The following is a 13546-nucleotide window of genomic DNA, read 5'->3' on the forward strand; positions in this document are numbered from 1 at the left end:
AGCAATGAATAGTGTGCACTGTTTTATAAGGGTATGTTCACACGCTGAGCCAAAAACGTATGACAATACGGAGCTGTTTTCAAGGGAAAACAGCACCTGATTTTCAGACGTTTTTTGAGTAACTCGCTGTTTTCAATAAAGTCTATGTGAAAACGGCTCCAAAAACGTCCCAAGAAGTGTCCTGCACTTCTTTTGACGAGGCTGTAATTTTACGCGTCGTCTTTTGACAGCGACGCGTAAAATGACAGGTCGTCGGAACAGTACATCGGCAAACCCATTGAAAGCAATGGGCAGATGTTTGCCGACATATTGAAGCCATCTTTTCAGGCGTAATTCGAGGCGTAAAACGCCTCCATTACGCCTGAAAATAGGTCGTGTGAACCCAGCCTAAGTAGCATAAACTGAATATAGTATGATAAAGGAAAAATAAATAAAAATGAGATACTACAATTTGTTGTGGAGTCAGTAGTGTGACTGGCACACTTAAAACTTTTTTTGCAAGATTACCTCCTGTACTGAATACAAACTGACTGCACGTAAACATATTTCTGCACTAATTCACTAGGCATAATATTATGTAATTATTATTATGTAATTGTTCTCTTATATAAGTGTATGTAAGTAATTGTTCAATTTTGCACTACACTAGTAAATGTTTATCATTTAACACTTATTTAACATGTATAGTTCTGTGCCGTTTTGTGTATTTTATGTTTGTCTGTAAATGGTGATTTATATCCCTTGTCTAATTATTTTTCGATAAAGTTGTATATACCCATCCTGTGAGCTGGTATGAAATTATCAAAGCTTATTTAACTCCTTAAAGAGGTTTCCGCAAATTAATGTGTTGTTGTTGTTGTTGTAGGCAGGGACAGGGCGGTGGGTAGATTAGGGCTCACTTATCCCCTTCCTCTTCTTCCGGCCATAACATTTATACTTTTATAATTATTGAGTGTCATAGCCTCTTTTTCGTTATAGGTTATTGTTCTCTATTTTTGAGCTAGAGGACATCATTTGTTACTTTTGTCTAACATTAGGTACTTTTCATACCTCCCCTACACCAGGGGTCTCAAGCACGCGGCCCGCATATGAACAGCGATGTCTGGGGCTTCCCCAGAGCCGGAGTCCCGTGCAGAGCGCTAGTATCGGCTCTGCTCCGGGACTCTGTGGAATTCTCTGACATCGCTGTCCATATATGGACAGTGTGTCAGGGTCTTCCCCAGAGCGGAGTCCCGAGCAGAGAGCTAGTACAGGCTTTGCTCTGGGACTCTGTGGAATTCCCTGACATCGCTGTCCATATATGGACAGTGTGTCAGGGTCTTCCCCAGAGCGGAGTCCCGAGCAGAGAGCTAGTACAGGCTCTGCTCCGGGACTCTGTGGAATTCCCTGACATCGCTGTCCATATATGGACAGTGTGTCAGGGTCTTCCCCAGAGCGGAGTCCCGAGCAGAGCGCTAGTACAGGCTCTGCTCCGGGACTCTGTGGAATTCCCTAACATCGCTGTCCATATATGGACAGTGTGTCAGGGTCTTCCCCAGAGCGGAGTCCCGAGCAGAGCGCTAGTACAGGCTCTGCTCCGGGACTCTGTGGAATTCCCTGACATCGCTGTCCATATATGGACAGTGTGTCAGGGTCTTCCCCAGAGCGGAGTCCCGAGCAGAGCCCTAGTACAGGCTCTGCTCCGGGACTCTGTGGAATTCCCTGACATTGCTGTCCATATATGGACAGTGTGTCAGGGTCTTCCCCAGACCGTGGTCCCGGGCAGAGCGCTAGTACAGGCTCTGCTCCGGGACTCTGTGGAATTCCCTGACATAGCTGTCTATATATGGATAGTGTGTTAGGGTCTTCCCCAGAGCGGATTCCCGAGCAGAGCGCTAGTACCGGCTCTGCTCCGGGACTCTGTGGAATTCCCTGACATCGCTGTCCATATATGGACAGTGTGTCAGGGCCTTCCCCAGGGAGGAGTCCCGAGCAGAGCGCTAGTACAGGCTCTGCTCCAGGACTCTGTGGAATTCCCCAGAGCAGTAGCTGTGATGTCAGGGCCACAGCTGGAGTCCCAGGAAAAGCCTACTAGCGCTCTGCCCGGGACTCCAGCTCTGGGGTTGCCCCTGACATCTCTGTCCATATATGGACAGTGATGTCAGGAGCAGAGCTGGAATCCCAGGCAGAGTGCTAGAAGCGGCTTTGCTCCGGGACTCTAGCTCTGGGCAAGCCCCTGACATCACTGTGGCAGCATCTGCGGAGGGCACTGTGGCAGCATCTGCGGAGGGCACTGTGGCAGCATCTACGGAGGGCACTGTGGCAGCATCTACGGAGGGCACTGTGGCAGCATCTACAGAGGGCACTGTGGCAGCATCTACAGGGGGCACTGCGGCAGCATCCACAAAAGGGCACTGTGGCAGCATCTACAGAGGGCACTGCGGCAGCATCTACAGAGGACTCTGCGGCAGCATCTACAGAAGACTCTACTGCAGCATCTACAGAGGGCACTGCGGCAGCATCTACAGAGGGCACTGCGGCAGCATCCACAGAGAACACTGCGGCAGCATCCACAGAGGGCACTGCGGCAGCATCCACAGAGGGCACAGTGGCACTATCTAAAAAGGGGCTGCCCAATCTTGACATGTGTGTCTGCCAAACGCTGCCAACTGAGCCGCCGGACTGCATTTAGCGACACTTAAACTGGAAAACTGGATTCTTGAAATAAGCACGTGGAGAAATATCTCAAATTTTAAACCTAGCGGTATTATTATAGTAATGTAGTATTAATTTTATAGTAATGTAGTATTATTATTATTATTATAGTAATATAGTGTTATAGTAGTTCAAATAAGTAATTTATTAACAATAATTTTGTGTTGTATCAAATTTGAAAGTAATGCGGCCCGTCAACTTCCCATTTTTTCCATATGCAGCCCACTTACCCTGCCGAGTTTGAGACCCCTGCCCTACACATTTGTTAGATATATGAGATCGCTCATATTATGGTAGAAGGGGTCTTTTGGTTGATCTCTGCTTTAGGTTTAACATTAGAAATGCAGACTACAGAAAATCAGAAAATGCCAATGGTATTGCCATTTTGGATTAGTATGCATTTCTAATGTTAATTTGTTTAGGTGGCATGTCGTTGTAGCTGTTTTGGTATTGTTGGAGCGTGGTCTCCATTCTTGCATTTATTCTTTGTCTGCAATATTTACAGGAATTCGTTGGCCTCCAGCTGCCCACAATATTTATTTCGTATTTTCAGGCGTTAGTGTATTTTTCATTCTTAGTTCATTTCTAAAAAAAAAAAAAAGAAAAGAGGTGCCCAGTGTTTATTTGTAGTGAAACCTTTGAATCATCAGCATCCTAGTCGTGTTTATTTTACATAGTACAAATCCCAGTGGTAGTCACTGATCAGTTTTTCATGTGTTTGTTTAATCTATAGTATTGAAACCCAATTTGTAAATATGGCAATGACCTTGTCTAACTTGTTAGTTCTCATGCTTGCAGCATGGCTATGACAACTCCCTCGGTGATACACGTGTATTTTGTCGAGTGAACACATACTCAGCTGAAACTTATGAGACATTTTACAAATTGGTTGTCATCGGAGGCACTTTTCCAAAAGCAATGCAATTAAAGGGGTTTTCCCATCAGGGACATTTATGACATATCTACAGGATATGTCATAAATGTCAGATAGATGCGGGTCTCACCTCAGGGACCTGCACCAATCTCTAGAGGGAGGCCCCCTAACCCCGTTCTACCACTCTATGTTCCGGCTAACGCGTGTGATTCCCGACCATGAAGAAGAAAACAGCATAGCTCGCATGCTTCCGTAACTGCCATTCACCACTATGGTACTTACGGAAAAAGCGTAGCTCAGCAAGCCACGCTGCTTTCTTCTTCATGGTCGGAAATCACACTCTTCAGCTGCAACACAGAGAGGTAGAACGGAGTTTAGGGGGCCCCGTTCTATAGATAGCTGCGGGTCCCAGAGGTGGGACCCACATCTATTTGACATTTGTGACATATCCTGTGGATGTCATAAATGTCCCTGATGGGAAAACCCTTTAAATTTGTGATAATGCCTGCACCTCAATGCGAAATTCACACGAACGTGTGCGTTTTGGGCGCGCAAAAAATGCTGCATTTTTTGCGCGTTGCAATTCCGTGTGTCATACGTGTTTGGTGCGTGGCTGCGTGATTTTCACGCATATGCCATCCTTATGACACGTGGTTTTGAGGTTGAGAAACTGCAATGAATGAGGTGCTTTTATTTTTATCTTCATTTATTTAACAACTGTAGCGCAAATCACGCTCGACACACAGGAGTGCCTCCGTGTGCTGTGCGTGATTTTCACGCAGCCATTGACTTCAATGGGTGCGTGATGCGTGAAAAACGCCCGAGTATAAGACATGTCATGAGTTTTATGCAGCGGATACACGCTGCGTGAAAATCACGGAATGTCTTAACAGCCCCATTGAGTTACATAGGTCCGTGCGTCGCATGTGATTTTCACGCGCGTATCACGGACGTGAACTAAGCTCATGTAAATAAGGCCTTAGGCTGGGTTCTCACAGAGCAGACGTACCGTGGCTGAGGCAGGGGCAAGATGCTTCGGAAAATGACTCTAACCCGTATGTTGGCACGGTTTTCCAATTGACTACAGAGCACTTTCATTATTAATGGCAGTGTGGTAAACTAGCATTTAGCTGCATAACCACGTGGCCATTAATAATTAAAGTGCTTTCTCCTGTAGTCAAATTGAAAATCGCGCTGATCTACGTATTGGCGCGGTTTCGTTTATACAGCCTTATTTCCATGTTACTTTCAGGTTTATAAGAAAAATATAAAGAGTTTTCCAACTATAGAAATGTATGGAATATTCACAGGATTATGTTGCTGTCAATAGTGATCGCTGGCCCTGGCATTCTGTTTGCTGGCTATTACAGGGCTTGCATTTAGTGGGGTTCACTGGGCTAGTGTCGCCCACTATTACTTCCTTCTTTTTTTAAGGTCACTCCTCTATCTATAATAAAAGGGACACTTCCCTTTACACTGGCGATATTATTATTATTGGTATGGTCACTGTTACCCAAGTGCTCGCGGAACTCCACTTCTAATATTGTATCTGGTCTATAAGACAAGATCGAGGAGCATCTATCAAGTGAGTAAAATAATTTTCTTGAATTGTCTTGGATAAAAACATAAAGCTTTTAGCACAACCAGCGGCATCTATGTCCCAATTAATGTCATATTAATGTCAGAAGGTGGAGGGCACTTGCCCATCTCCCCTTACCACTTCCTCACTGACCCCAGCCAGTATCTACTCAGTGAGTTTTAACCCCTTCCCGCCGCAGCCCTCTTTCAGATTTTCATTTTCGTTTTTTCCTCCCCACATTCCGGAAGCCATAACGTCTTTATTTTTCCATCGATATAGTACTATGAGGGCTTGATTTTTGCGGGACGAGTTGTAGTTTTTCGTAGCACCATTTATTGTGCCATATAATGTACTAGGAAACAGGAAAAAAATTATTTGTGGGGTAGAAAATGAAAAAAAACAGCGATTCCTCCATGGTTTTTCACCCGCTGTTTTTACAGAATTCACTGTTCAATTAAAGCAACATGTTAACTTTATTCTGCGGGTCAATACGATTACGGCGATACCAAATATGTATAGTTTTTTCTATATTTTACTACTTTTACAAGTAAAAACCTAAGTGTAAAAAAGAAAATGTATTTTGCGTCGCCAAATTCCGAGAGCCATAATTTTTTTATTTTTTCGTCGATTAAGTGGTATGGGGCTTATTTTTTGTGGGATAAGCTGTAGTTTTTAATAATACCATTTTTGTGTAAATGCGATGGTTTGATAGCTATTTATTAAATTTTTTGCGGGAGACTAGGTGACCAAAAAATAGACATTCTAGCGTTTACAATTTTTTTTTACGGCGTTCACCGTGCGGGTTAAATAATGATATATTGTAATGGTTCAGACTTTTATGGACGTGGCGATACAAATTATGTTTATTTATTTATTTTTTTAATATGCTCTAGGGGGAAATTGGGAAAAGGGGGGTTTTTTGAACTTTTAATTTGTAATTTTTTTTTTACACAAAAAAAACTTTATTTAACTCATTTTTACTTTTTTTATTAGTCCCCCTAGGGGACTTCAACCAGCGATTGTTAGATCGCTTGCACAATATACTGCAATACTAATGTATTGCAGTATATCGTGATTCTGACAGGCAGCTATTAAGCCCTGCCGGAGGCAAGGCTTAATAGGTGTACAAAGATGGCCGACCTGGGGGCGTTCATTAAGCCTCCAGGCAGCCATAGCAACCATCGTCCCCCGCGATTGCATTGCGGGGGGGCGCGATGAGCTGTTAGAGGGGGTCGCCCCCCTCTTTCTGACGATTTAAATGCTGCGGTTGGTATTGACCGCGGCATTTAACTAGTTAAACTAGCGGGATCGCGCTCGAGCGCGATGCCGCTAGTTACTCTGAAGTGTCGGCTGTAACATAGAGCCGACACCGGCATCGTATGGCGGGAGCTCACTGCGTGAGCCCGCTCCATACTTCCCCTACTTGACTTTGGCGTATGGATACGTCAAATGTGGGAAAGGGGTTAAACACCTCTCCAGGTTGACAATGCTCCTGAGTGTTGCAAGCTGCATATTAAGGGTATGTTCACACGGGAGCGTCCGTTACGGCTGAAATTACAGTGCTGTTTTCAGTAGAAAACAGCACCATAATTTCAGCCGTAATGGCATGTGCAGGCGTCTTTCGCTGCGTCCATTACGGACGTAATTGGAGCTATTTTTCCATGGAGTCCATGGAAAATGGCTCCATTTACGTCTGAAGAAGTGACAGGCACTTCTTTGACGCGGGCGTCTTTTTTACGCGCCGTCTTTTGACAGAGGTCTGTATGGTCTCAATAAATGCTGCTGATACAATTACAGCAGTGTTACCATGCATAAAGTGTTTGATTATTAGGGTATGTTCACACGGCAGCATCCATTACGGCTGAAATTACGGTGCTGTTTTCAGGAGAAAACAGCCCCGTAATTTCAGCCATAATGGCATGTGCAGGCGTCTTTTGCTGCGTCCATTACGGACGTAATTGGAGCTGTTTTTCCATGGAGTCAAGGGAAAACGGCTCCATTTACGTCTGAAGAAGTGACATGCACTTCTTTGACGCGGGCGTCTTTTTTACGCGCCGCCTTTTGACACACACTATTTACGGACGTAATTTGGGCGTTTTAGCCCAGAATTACGTCCAAAAATACGGCTCCAAAGCGTCGGAAAACATCTGCCCATTCATTTTAATGGGCTTTACGATGTTCTGTGCCGACGGTCATTTTTTTTACGCGCCTCTGTCAAAAGACGGCGCGTAAAAAAGACGCCCGCGTCAAAGAAGTGCCTGTCATCTCTTGTGACGTAATTGGAGCCGTTTTCCATTGACTCCATGGAAAAACAGCTCCAATTACGTCCGTAATGGACGCAGCAAAAAGCGCCTGCACATGCCATTACGTCTGAAATTACGGAGCTGTTATCTCCTGAAAACAGCTCCGTAATTTCAGACGTAACGGAGGCTGCCGTGTGAACATACCCTAAGAAGGAGTGTCACGTCTGACCAAAAGGCATCAAAGTTGTGAAAGAAGCGGAAGGTTGGTTTGAAGTAACACACCCTGTTTGTGGTCTCTAAAAAACAGAGGCCTGCAACAGAAAATAGTTTTGTTGATAAATGGTTTATCTGTTTAGGTTTTACAGTAACATCCAAGAGACTATCACTTTGTATTGTAAGTATTGTAACCATTAAGCTTGCTGCACCTCATAAAGAGAAAATAATCATATGCTTGTGTGCCAATGTAATAACAGTTGTGTTCAGTAAAAATACTTGTTAAACATTCATTTGGTCTGTGATTGTTTTTTCTTAAACACGAACCGCTCCATAACCCTACAGAACACAGGCTTTAAAAGTAATGATGACTCCCACATACACTACCGTTCAAAAGTTTGGGGTCACCCAGACAATTTTGTGTTTTCCATGAAAACTCACACTTATATTTATCAAATGAGTTGCAAAATGACTAGAAAATATAGTCAAGACATTGACAAGGTTAGAAATAATGATTTTTATTTGAAATAATAATTTTCTCCTTCAAACTTTGCTTTCGTCAAAGAATGCTCCATTTGCAGCAATTACAGCATTGCAGACCTTTGGCATTCTAGCTGTTCATTTGCTGAGGTAAACGGGAGAAATTTCACCCCATGCTTCCAGAAGGCCCTCCCACAAGTTGGATTGGCTTGATGGGCACTTCTTGCGTACCATACGGTCAAGCTGCTCCCACAACAGCTCTATGGGGTTGAGATCTGGTGACTGCGCTGGCCACTCCATTACAGATAGAATACCAGCTGCCTGCTTCTTCCCTAAATAGTTCTTGCATAATTTGGAGGTGTGCTTTGGGTCATTGTCCTGTTGTAGGATGAAATTGGCTCCAATCAAGCGCTGTCCACAGGGCATGGCGTTGCAAAATGGAGTGATAGCCTTCCTTATTCAAAATCCCTTTTACCTTGTACAAATCTCCCACTTTACCAGCACCAAAGCAACCCCAGACCATCACATTACCTCCACCATGCTTGACAGATGGCATCAGGCATTCTTCCAGCATCTTTTCAGTTGTTCTGCGTCTCACAAATGTTCTGTGTGATCCAAACACCTCAAATTTCGATTAGTCTGTCCATAACACTTTTTTCCAATCTTCCTCTGTCCAATGTCTGTGTGCTTTTGCCCATATTAATCTTTTCCTTTTATTAGCCAGTCTCAGATATGGCTTTTTCTTTGCGACTCTGCCCTGAAGGCCAGCATCCCGGAGTCACCTCTTCACTGTAGACGTTGACACTGGCGTTTTGCGGGTACTATTTAATGAAGCTGCCAGTTGAGGACCTGTGAGGCGTCTATTTCTCAAACTAGAGACTCTAATGTACTTGTCTTGTTGCTCAGTTGTGCAGCAGGGCCTCCCACTTCTCTTTCTACTCTGGTTAGAGCCTGTGTGTGCTGTCCTCTGAAGGAAGTAGTACACACCATTGTAGGAAATCTTCCGTTTCTTGGCAATTTCTCGCATGGAATAGCCTTCATTTCTAAGAACAAGAATAGACTGTCGAGTTTCACATGAAAGCTCTCTTTTTCTAGCCATTTTGAGAGTTTAATCGAAACCACAAATGTAATGCTCCAGATTCTCAACTAGCTCAAAGGAAGGTCAGTTTTATAGCTCCTCTAAACAGCAAAACTGTTTACAGCGGTGCTAACATAAGTGCACAAGGGTTTTCAAGTGTTTTCTAATCATCCATTAGCCTACTAACACAGTTAGCGAACACAATGTACCATTAGAACACTGGAGTGATGGTTGCTGGAAATGGGCCTCTATACACCTATGTAGATATTGCATTAAAAACCAGACGTTTGCAGCTAGAATAGTCATTTAGCACATTAACAATGTATAGAGTGTATTTCTGATTAATTTAATGTTATCTTCATTGAAAAAAACTGCTTTTCTTTCAAAAATAAGGAAATTTCTAAGTGACCCTAAACTTTTGAACGGTAGTGTATAGTTTTCAAAGGTGTTCATAAGCCTTTAATTATCACATTATACAACACACTATAGTCTTCATTGTGTTGTGTAGGGAAGCTATTAGGTGGTATTATGATTATGGGATGGACATGTTATTTTGTAACTGTTTTATCTTTTCGTACCACTGTACAAATTATTTAGCAGTTTATCATTACTTAACAAAGATTATTTTTGTATTATGCTTCTTGGTATGTTTTATTATAATTTATCATTATTCATTTTATAATATGTTATTCTGTCTTCCCCCAACAGCTAATGAGATGTGCTGCTTCTAAGAATCTATACTGGATAGGAGAATAAACAAACTGTGACAGGACCTGCATGAGTGGTAGAAGTAAATACTACTCATAGATCTTTTTTTTCATCAATTCTAAAAATTACATAGAACATGGATTAATAAATGAATCTACACAGATGGATAAGAGGGCCACCAAAAAAGGGGATCTCACATTATTATATAGTATCTATACATTACAATATGCATGACAACGGAAGCACAATATGCATAGTGCACATAGTGCACAATTTGCATAGTGCAAAAAGGGTATCAACTTTGTATATCCTGAAACAAGAATATTGTGCCGTGACTATCAATAGTCCCAATAGATGTTAATAATGTGTTTATTTATCACAATAGTACTAAGTCTGCTCTATATAACTGACCCACAGTGTAAAGTGGCAAGTGCCAACAAATCATGTATATATGTCGAGAGAACAATCTACTAACCCATCATGCTGAATCCCTAAGCTGGCGTCCTACCCTGATGCACATTTCAGCTACTGCCTTCCTCTGGGGCTCTTCAAGCAGTTGCTTTTAATCTGAGGGTCCAGGGTTCAAGTCCCTGTTCTGGTGTGTGTCTTCAAGCAGTTACTATAGTGTTATTACAATGTGGAAACTGCTTTTTAGCCTGCCTAAAAATGTCAAAGAGATAATTAAAGCCTGTTCGGTTAAATGTACTGTTAGCGTATACGCCGGAAAAATCTCCAGACGAATACGCCGATATGTCCAAAGACTTTAATGTTTGTTAAAATAATTTTCTTTTGGTATATGTTTGGCTATTATATATCATTATACCTTTTCTAAAACTTTATTGAGAAGTGTAGTTGACTATGCCAATGGCACACTTATGAAACTGTATGGAATAAGCTGAGCATATGCCTGAACATTATGTGAACAGAGCCATAAAGTGGCCATACACTTTATATAGCTGTTGGATGAACGCTCGAAATCGACAGGATCAACCAATATACATCTATAAGAGTAAAAGGAAGTTTTTCCAGCACACCCATATAAAAATATAGCTTTTTATTGGCAACTCATTAAAAAATAAAAAAAATGGACAGAGTCCAGCGTCACACAACTTACCTGCACTATGTTCACTTTTTTCTTGAAAACCTACAAGCCCTCCTCCGTGCACTCGTAATGTGAAGGACTACAAGAACCGACGAGGCAAGTGTGGTGAGCCTGCTTATGGAATTTCTCTATTTTTAACATACATCTATGTTGGTAAAACTGGTGGGGAACGTCATAAATATGGTGTTTATTTTAAACACCACTTTCAATACAATACGCTAGAAAAGTCTCATAGTTTCATTGATAACTCATGCTCTATGACAGTCACACTTTACTGAAAGCTCAGAAGCAGATTTTATCATAATTCTGCAAATTGCCACAACTTATTCTTGACAAACATTAAATTCATTAAAAAAAAAGTTACACACATATAGGTGAGTGCGTATTAAGGACCAGTAGGCATTGTTTGTGCTCTCATATTATGCCTCCATGGAAGGTGGTGGACAGCTCCATAAATCAGCATGCAATAGAACGTGCCAAAAACTTTACATACTTACCTATTAACGGTTCGATTCCCATAGTTAGGTGTATGGTTGGTTTTATAGATTGACTTTATATACGAACGAGGGAGTAAGAGGAATATACTTTGCTAGAGTTCCAAGCTATTCTCATTTTAAAGTACTTTCTCTAGTTAAGTGGAATTTTTCTTTCTTTCTTCCTTTTTGCAGGTTTATTTGTTTGTTTAACCTTTTGCTGTTACATAGGATATTGCATGGACAATTTCTATAACCTTGACCACCGCTCCATGTATTCCAGGTTAATGGTGCAAATATTAGAGACTATGCTATATGCATTTAACAGGATATGCCTTATTGTATGTGATATCTTGCATTTCTTTGTATGCTGCTAATTTCATTTTCTATGCTTGAAAATTTCAATAAAATGTTTTTCAAATTAAAACAATGTGCCACAATTTACTTTCTAATAAATTTTGTATGGAAAACCTCCATAATCCTCTGTATAAAATTAAAGGCACTCTGAGGTACAATTTAGGCCAATAGTATTCTAAGACCATCATATACCATCATATAATATAAATCTGTACATAGATTCATAATGCATCGTGTGCATGAGCCCATATAATTCTGCTCTTTTTTGTTTGCACTCTTTGTTTTGGCTTTTGCTACAGAAACGTCATCCTGTAATACAACTATGACATTTGAGGATGGTGCCAAAAGCCCATCACACTGCCAAATATTGACTGTCTCTTATTAAACTGTGTTAATAGAATAAATACATGTATGCATGGATTTATAAAAAATAAAGTACAAGCATACTCAATAACAAATATAGATAAAAGGCAATTAAAGAAAACGTGTGCCGAAAACCACAATAATCAAAATAGTGGCCTATTGTTTTTGCTCTGGATGTAGAAGTAAACAGCCATAAGTATACTGTAGATGTATTACTCTTAGGGCAGATTCAGACGAACGTTGCGTTTTTGCGCGTGCAAACAACGCAGCGTTTTGCGCGCGCAAAAAACACTTGACAGCTGCGTGTGTCATCCGTGTATGATGCGCGGCTGCGTGATTTTCGCGCAGCCGCCATCATAGAGATGAGGCTAGTCGACGCCCGTCACTGTCCAAGGTGCTGAAAGAGCTAACTGATCGGCAGTAACTCTTTCAGCACCCTCGACAGTGAATGCCGAACACAATATCGAGAAACCTGTTAAAAAAAAGAAAAAGTTCGTACTTACCAAGAACTTCCCTCCCGGCCGTTGCCTTGGTGACGCGTCCTTGGTGACGCGCCTCTCTTGACATCGGGCCCCACCTCCCTGGATGACGCAGCAGTCCATGTGACCGCTGCAGCCTGTGCTTGGCCTGTGATTGGCTGGAGCTGTCACTTGGACTGAATTGTCATCCCGGGAGGTCAGACTGGAGGAAGAAGCCGGGAGTTATCGGTAAGTCAGAACTTCGTTTTTTTTTTTACAGGTTCATGTATATTGGGATCGGAAGTCACTGTCCTTAGTGCTGAAACAGTTTAACTCTTTCAGCACCCTGGACAGTGACTATCTCCTGACGTCGCGTACCGGAAATTTTTTTGCCGGGTTCGGCCAAAACGAGTTTGGCCGAACCCGGTGAAGTTCGGTTCGGTTGTCCGGGTTCGCTCATCTCAAAGACACTCCGTTTGGATGTTTGGAAACAGAAAAGCACGTGGTACTTTTCTGTTTACATTCATCCTTTTGACAGCTGGTGCGCTGTTTCAGTCGGTTCGCACGGAAGTGCTTCCGTGCGACCTGCGTGGTTTTCACGCACCCATTGACTTCAATGGGTGCGTGATGCGCGAAATACGCAGAGATATTGAACCTGTCGCGTTTTGTACGCAGCGAACAAACGCTGCGCAAAAATCACGCACTGTTTGAACTGCCCCATTGACTTCTATAGGGCTGTGCGTGGCGCGCGAAAAAAACGCGGCCTGCACGCACGAAAATCACGCTCGTGTGAATCCCCCCTTAGGGTAAGGTCTGACATGGAGGACATTTTTTGCAGCAAATCTAAAACAAAATCCACATGTAACATGATTTAGCTGTGGACTTTCCACTGATTTCACTCTTTGATTTGCAAAGGGTGAGATC

The sequence above is a fragment of the Rhinoderma darwinii genome, chromosome 1 (genome assembly GCF_050947455.1).
Source record: "Rhinoderma darwinii isolate aRhiDar2 chromosome 1, aRhiDar2.hap1, whole genome shotgun sequence".
Taxonomy (NCBI): Eukaryota; Metazoa; Chordata; class Amphibia; order Anura; family Rhinodermatidae; genus Rhinoderma; species Rhinoderma darwinii.